Source organism: Centruroides sculpturatus, unplaced genomic scaffold, assembly GCF_000671375.1.
Source record: "Centruroides sculpturatus isolate CEXI.00-Female unplaced genomic scaffold, Cexi_2.0 scaffold2447, whole genome shotgun sequence".
Classification (NCBI taxonomy): domain Eukaryota; kingdom Metazoa; phylum Arthropoda; class Arachnida; order Scorpiones; family Buthidae; genus Centruroides; species Centruroides sculpturatus.
In genome coordinates, this window is record NW_019387088.1 from 17691 (window position 1) to 26535 (window position 8845).

Sequence of the window (8845 nt, forward strand, 5' to 3'; positions counted from 1 at the left end):
AACTTTTGTGTACCATTCTCAATTTTAGGCTTCTGCTCTTATTGTTTTTTACATCCAGGAATTAATTTATCTTACGCTTATTCTTTCATATCGTCCACATATCTTTTAAAATATACTATATCCTTTTTGATATCATACAGAACTCTTTCCTCTAGGTTTTGAACCACCAACTCACATAGTATTCTTGAGATTAGACATCCCATTGAGACTTCCCCTTTTTGTCTATATGCTTGGACGTTGAAGCTAAAGCAAAATTCATAACATTTTAGATTAGCTAGCTCTAATTCCTCCTCGTTGTAATGTATCAATTCGGGATTCTTACCGGACGTGAATTCTAATAGTGCTTCCATACAAGTTTTGATTCTTATGGAAGGATACAAGTTCTCATAATCCAATAGCGTTTGTACTTCCACTTCCATTAATGATATGTCTTGCATTTCTTTGACCACATTTTCAGGATCCTGTGCCATTAGTAAGTACACTGCTACCGAGCTGAGAGTAGGTAAACTTGTGTAACACTTAATAACATGTTATCTTTCTTTTATATTTTATATACAAGTCTTCCGTTGTAGAGTCCATCAGTAACATGTTCTCGTTTCACTTTTAGATATATAGCTTTATTTTTTCATAAGAGTCTTATGGATCATTTTCTATGTTTATCAATTGGTGGAAATAAAATCTGAATGATAATGCAGGAAACGAATGTGGAGAGACATATTGCAACATTGTGTTTGGTAGGACATTACCAACTTCTCGATTTTTTCATATTTGATCAGTCGTTCATACCCCATTATATTTTTCGCACGTTTACTAATCCGTCTCATGCTGTTTTTTCTGATGGTTTAAAATTTTCCGCAAAATTAAAGTATTTATTAAGATACTTTAATTTTAATTAAGATACTTCACGACCAACAAACATTTTTTATATTGCTTTCTCATTGCTCAGATGACAAAACTTTTGCTTCAGGTATGCGAAGCGTTCTCTTTATCTGTACATACCTTCTGCAAAGCTTATCATCAAATCCAGCCTGATATAAAGAGGAGGTAAAAGGAATTCAGTTTTTTTCACCAGAACAGAAAAAGCAATACTTTTCTGACTTTGTACATTTGCTGCACGATCGGGCCGTTTTTTCCAAGTTGTGACTAGTCCTTGCTGACTGTCCCAATCAGCTATAATAACAACAAAATATAGTGTATTCTTCTTGAAGACTCCAAAGTTATTGAAATGTTAACAGGCATTGATTTCAGCACACACATCCCACTTATTCTCATTGTATTTTTTTGTTCACGTTACCTTCATGTTGTGATAAGTTTCGTTCAAGTGAACAACATGAGTGACTAGAAATACCATTGTTCTCCATTGAGAAAATTTTACATTTCCGGAGTTCCTCATATGTAAGAGGTAACCCTAACTTATTTCTGTAAAAATTTCCACTGCTGGAGAAGTGATGCAAGTAGTTGAGCCTTTGTTTAAAAAAAAAAATAAAATTATGAATCATATCATTCAAACGAGTTTGAATGATAAGCAGTTCTTGTGAGACTCCATCATAGGTTTTCATTAAAATATCATTGTCATTTCGCGATGCATTTTCAGGATCAGATTCTTTTTTTGGATTTACCGTGAAATTTAAAGTTAGGGTTAGTAATGGCATCGATTAATCATAGGGCACTAGTCAAAGTTGGGATATTGTATTTCGCTTTTGATTTCGCTTAGAGCCTTTAATGTTAGTCTTGCGGAAATAATAATTATTGAAGTATTTGAGAAATTCCAGCCAGACCATACAGACAACAAAAATATTCATTTATGTGTTTTCTTTTAAGTATCTGGTCAGTGTTTGTGTCCATGAATTACAGCATATTTTAGAAGCTCAGGTTTTACCTTGACCTCTCATCTTGCAATTGAAATAACAATGCTACGTTTCTTTCACTATAGGCGTTAGTGATTTTAGTCGGGCTTTCGAAGTCACTTCACAAATATAGCAGAAATAGTACGGCTGGTGTTTCCAAACGCATCACATGTTATCTCTGAGAGAAAAAGTATCTAAATTCAAGACTATGTTTCTTGAATCTATGCTGGATCTTATAAAGCTAACAGGCAACTTCTCCATGCCTGACACCTAGCTGAACGATGCCAGCTAGCACTTAACAGTTGATACTTGTGGTCTTCGTTTTTTTACTAAATTTTTCCACTCTGTGTTTGCAAAGAGGAGTTTTTTAAAAAGCTCATTATGGATTTGCCAGGCTTACAATGGTGCAGCTGGGTTATGAAAGACAGTGCTTGATATATTTCAATTGACAACCTTATTATAAATTCCTGGAGATGTATTGACCAGTTTGAATTCGAACCCCTATAAATTTTTCGAACCGTTTGGATTCGAAAACCTGTCCCCCAGAACAATAGGTTGTTTCTTGACTGCTTGGCAATCTGGTAGTCACCTGCGGTTTAATCAGATGTAACACCAAACCCAAGTGGAACGTTTTAATATGATCCTTGACATTTAGCTGATAAGATTTCTCCAGTTTTCTGTGTAATTTAATTATATAATAGTAAAGGAAGTTTGTCTAAAACAGTCACTTTTCTGCAAATATCTAGTATTTCAAACAAACTGTGGTTAATGGAGGATTTTGGATTTTCGATTCATATTCAGCACATTAAAATGGATTTAAAAATATAGCATTTTTTTTTCATGTGAAAATTTTGAGGCAGAATCTGAATTTTCTCATGCCTAGTGGCACCATATTTATAAATGTGCCACATGCTGCATATGAAAGTACTATAACAAAAAATATATATAATTAGGCATTTCGCATGCTGTTACAGAACAGTCTTCTAAGAAAAACTGATGTGTAAATTATCTATATATATAAAGGAGAATGTTTCTTTATTTGTTTGCTATACACTTCTAAGCCATTCGACCAATTGCTGCGAGTTTTGGTAGTTACTTTTATATACACGTAACTTAGACAATGTCACTCATCGAGTCTCTAGATATATCTTGGATTTCTGTAAATCAATGAATTTTGTCTATATTAAATTTGTTGATTTACACGTGGCACTATCTATTGGCAAAAAACTTAACTAAACATAATCATTATAATAAATAATATACCTGTAATTTAAAAAAATATATATATTACATTTACTTAATTGCTGTGACACTGATATAGAGCAAAATAGACACATATATAATTACTGTGATAGGTAGCACATAGCGCTTGCCTGTGTGCAATCGAAGGTATTTCCTTGTAAAAAATCAATAAGTATTTGAATTTTTACATCCACTTTTCATTTCTGAATGGTACTTTTTTAATTCTGTAAAGCGTCCTCTGGTAGCCAAGTGCATAAAACCATCAAAAACTAATAGTTAGTTAGTGGTAGGTTCAGGCATGACAAGTATGCTGATGACATGGTGTTTACCAGGTTTTCTTCACCTAAATAGGGTCCAACTTTGCTTAAAAGTTTTCCAGGATGCATTCCCTGGAAAATTACTCACGCGTTGCATTGCAGGAACCAAATAAACCAAACTAATTACAATGATCGAATATTTACCAAGAAGGCGCACCAGTGGCCAAGCGGTTTTGTTTCCTGAACACTGCGAGTTCGTTGGTAAGTTTGTTTCTCCTTTGAACAAGCTACTCACGTGTAATTTTCCGGTTTTTTTTCATGTCCGTATTGCATTAAAAGACCTTCCTAATGGCATCTTTAGACAAATCGCCAAGTGTAGCAGTGCCGTAAATTAACCAAAAAAACAATTTTCTGACAGCGTCACATTGCTGACCTGCAATATTTTGCCACAATGTTCAAAATTCTTTAATGGTGGTTTTGCCCTTGTACATCATACTATTCTTCTCAGCAACAGTCATGCTGGTTACTATCTCACTTCGTTCAGAGAAAGATTTCGAATCGAAGTGACGTGACATCCATTCAAAATCTAACATTCCTGTAGAGTTTCTCCTGTCTTTAAGCTTGCCACATCTCGTTTTGACATTCACTTATTTAACGGCTTTCTCATAATTGAGTAATGACAGACAGACAAACCGACATATAGACACCAACAGTTCGTAGTTATACAATTTTTTTCCAATTGCAGTCCAATAATTTTTTTATAAATGCAATATTTATCAGAACATACTTAGAGACAGAAAACTAAGGAATATTACAGTCACTACAATTTTAGAAAATTGTTATTACAGTAATTTTACTAAAATTATTTGAAAACACAACATCCATACAAATCAAAGCAAAATTAATTTCATTGTCTTTATATAAGTGGTTTTTGTTATTAGTTGATTCAAATAATTTTCTTAGAAAAGTTTATTAAGAACATTTACAATAGAAATGTTATGTAACTTTCACAGTTATTCTGTTTAAATAATATTTATAATTAAACTTAAAAAGTATATCGAATGAAATTAAACAATCTTTTTTTCATAGAAAACGGTTTAATTTTTGAATTAAAATAAAAATTCTTATACTGAATTTAAAAGTATACCCCAAAGTGAATCGAATCACTACTACTGACATTATCTAAATAACCCTTTTTCAGAAAATTAAGTAAGAAATAAAGTAAAATTAGCATGTATTCTTATAATTAAAAACAAAATTTACTAAAAATAGTATCGTGCAGATACTTTCACTGTGCATAGTTACTAAAATAGAAATGTATATAAATTTAAAATCACTTTATAAGAAAATTCCAAAAAATAAACATAAATTTTTAATTCGTAATTTATTCAGTTGTGAACTTTTACATTTATCACCTGCGTTAAAAGAATGTAAATACACTTCGTAAATATACAAAATCAAGTACACATAAATAGTACAAATATTTTTTTTTGTGACAAAGTTCATAATCAATCCAACCCTAACCCGTAATTTGATTTCCTTTATACAATAAATCTATTTATTTACAAAATAGAAAAAGGTTTATTTTTTGTTATTTTATCTACTGAAGAACAACTAAATTCAAAAATTAACTGCAAGAACTAATTCACTACATTAATCTTAGTGTACATAACGGTTTTCTGTAAACTATTATTTGTATTGATTCAATATTCCTTTAATTAAGTGTAAAATTATATGTGGTATTACAACATATAACATTTATAGTGACTTTGTGCATGAAATTTATAAAAACAAAAGATAACTTATTCTATCTATCCTATACCAGCCAATAAAACCAAAAAGCAACAATATGAAAAGTATCATTAATACATTATAGCCGATCTCACCCGTTTTCAGAGGGAACAACAATTAGGTTCACCATCTTCTGACACTAATAAAAGAATGTTTAGACTGGTCAAAAATATGTACTATTTTCTACAAATAACGTGAATAATCTCATTTCAAATAGTACAGTAGAAGCCAAGTTCTTCAAAGCAATACTTAACTTTTTCCCCTCTCCCTTAAAGTAAAGAATTTCCAAAAAATTCCTTCTTAGTGTGCATATTCATGGCATTTCCTAACAGTGCACGAAAATTCAACTTTCAACTTTTAAACGTTTGGGCACTACGCTTATTATATTGTTATCAACCTATCTCGATTATATTATGGAACAGTAAATCTAGGTTATCTGCCTCACAGCTTGAAGACAGTGTGAATTTATAAATCTACAAATCTTTCAAATTGCAGCCCAATAACGTCATAATAGTCAATTACTAGTGTGTTCGTTGTACATTATGCTTATTGCTGAAAAAAAGAAAATGCCTTTTTAACTAGATTCTTACGTAAGTATTCTCTCCTACAATTAAATTACTGAAAAATATAGTGTAACATTCAGTAATTCATGTTTAAAAATATAAATTGTATATTATTATTAAAAGAAGTGCAGGAGTGCAACAGAGGGATTTTTAAGCTTCAATCAACAATTATTACTTGACGACAAAGATGTGACTATGAGGATTATCAAGAATACAGTCGTACTTTTTCAATAAAGTACAGTAGTAATAAATCACGTGTTTTAATTCACATGCATTCTCATGAAAATGCATAAAGTGCTCGATATATAATTATTTTTGCTTTCGACATCTATTTTTGCATATGAACAAATATTTAGTCTTTTGATGCAAAATGTGAACAAATGAAAACAAAAAATTTACTATTAAACAAATTAAAGCCGAAAACCATACTAGGCTACAATTTAAAAAAGTTTACTACATTCCTATAAATTCTATAAGTCCTATAAATTTCTACTGTAGTAGTGTCTTTACCGAATGTCTTTTCTTAATCGCGATAACGGCGTTAGATAAATGAATTAAAACACTAGATATGAAAGATTTAGGGACAGGAGTCCTGACTAACTATGTAGGTACTTCCAGACTGCAACGGAATTCACGTCATTTTAATTTATAAACTCCTTTGAAAAACATGATTTTAGATACATGAACTTTACACTTTATTGTTAAAGGGAAAGTAGGAGGTATAGATGCAAAAAACTAATAATTTGGAGTGGAAACCTTATATTTTACTTTAAATAAATTAAAGATATAATAAAAAATTAAATCAAAACATTGCAACAATACAACAATAAATAATTGTTCATTCTTTATAATTTAGATAAAACTTGTCAGAGGTTTTAACATTTACAATTGAAAATGAAAACATTTCAAGTGCAAAATATAGTCTGAAAAAAATTAACCTTAAAAAACTGTATTTTTTTGCTTTATTTGACTGAATTATTATGGTAATTTAAAATTTTATGTCATTTGTATTAATATACCCGTAACCTGCAAAATTTGGTTATTATTCTGTTGTTTAATACAATTGTTAATATACAGATAAAAATTATTCTATGTGATACTTTAAAAAATCATGTGCCTGATACAATGTCTGTACCCTAATTTCTCAACACAAGTTATGTGGAGAGTTTGCTCTAAAGATTTCTATTGGAATTTTTTACACTAAGAGTGGTCATTCCCGAAACGAATTCTTCAGAAATTGTCCACTCTACTTTTAGTAGTAGTTTGTACAATGGTTGTGTTATGAAAACACAGATTTAATTTAGTTAGCAGTAGCATTATTGAGTGTAGAGACTGCGTTACATGATTTATGTTTTGTCATCACGCCAGTTACTTGTACCACCGAAGAGAAAATCGAATATAATGCACTCGCCATCTGTAAGGGTCAACAATGTGTTTACTGTATAGTGGTATAGCTTATATAAATTGACTTACCCGAATTAAAAAATTTTTTCGAATGTAAAAGAAGTCTGCAATAGAAACTCCCATCTTGGGGTTTCCGTATCTTTTCATAAAACAAGTTACCTGAAAATATTCAAAGGATAATTACACAATTGGAATTTATAATTGAATAAGTACTTTTTACTTGTACAAAACCTTGAACTTGAATTCGACTGACAAAACATTCGAAGAAAATCTTTGAATAGAAGCGAAATTATCGTAGATCTGAAAAATGAATAGCTTTGTCATTAATTAAGTAGTTAATGTAAATATAATAATGCTTTTTTATTAAATTGGTTTAATGATAACATTTTATTACAAAAGATCGATTTATTAAACATTTATTCATATATACGTATTTTATTATTAATTAATATAATTATCCTATATTAAAGGTATAACAGAATTTACACTTTTTCACAATAAACGTAATAACATATACGCAAATCAACCGTTCGTAGTAAGAAAAGTTTTGTATTAATAAATACAAATTGGAGTATCAATAAATACAAATAAAAAGTAAAAGAACACAAACAAAGAACTAATCAGCATTCACCACACAATAAATATTCTTTTGACCCTTCAGAGTCGTAAATCCAAGGATTATTGAGCGACAGTAAAAGAGTACAATATTAACTAAGCCGCTGTTCTCGCTTTTATTGTGGCGAATAACAAAATTATCTTCTACTTAATTCTTTTCTTATCGCTTGTATATAATACTTTAATACTTCGCATATCATCGAAACGCTTAATTTTTCTTTATAAAAAGGGTTTGAAAAGTAGGCATTCTTATATCTCATGCTTATCTTCCAGGAATTTTGAATTAGTTCAGGCGTAGAAAAGTATTTGATAATTTAGTCATGCCATTATTTTCTTTTAATATTTAACTACATCTAAGTTTATATTAATCATAAATCAAACTAATTTGAGTTAAGTACAGCAATATTAATTGTCAAAAGAGACACGAGAATACACAGATAGAGTTTTCATTTACGTTTTTTTAGTTCTTTACTGAACATTGCTATTGACTCGCATATTTTGCGTTCTTCTCTCGTCAAACCGCGAAGAACGTGAAAGAATTTTTCAAATTTTTAATTGCAATCATTTTTATTTTCGGCTTTGAATCGTTAAGAAAAACGATACTCGTAACTGAACGAATGTGACAAACATTTTTAAATACTAAAATGTTTTTTTGAATTAAAGTATTTTTAATTACGCGTATCTTTGTACGTATAAACACACACACGCGTTGAAAAGACCATCTACAAACCGTAATATACTCATATAGACATAAAATCAGCAATCGACTGCGTAACTTTCCAGGCTAAAATTGTGCATGGAGCCATCTGTTATGAGATTTTTATTTAAAAACTTTTTATTATTAATTATTATAAAATAGAAAAAAGCTTAATTTTCATCTTCATAATTCAACTTGTTTTAGACAATTCCTTCTAATAACGGGCATTAAGAAATACATATCTATTTCCATACTACACAAAAATTAAATTGAATACATTGACAAATTTTCCATTACGGTAACTAGGCGCAGGCCTAAACACGCAGAATTTTAGATATATATACAATATTATAAAATAGAAAAAAGCTTAATTTTCATCTTCATAATTCAACTTGTTTTAGACAATTCCTTCTAATAACGGGCATTAAG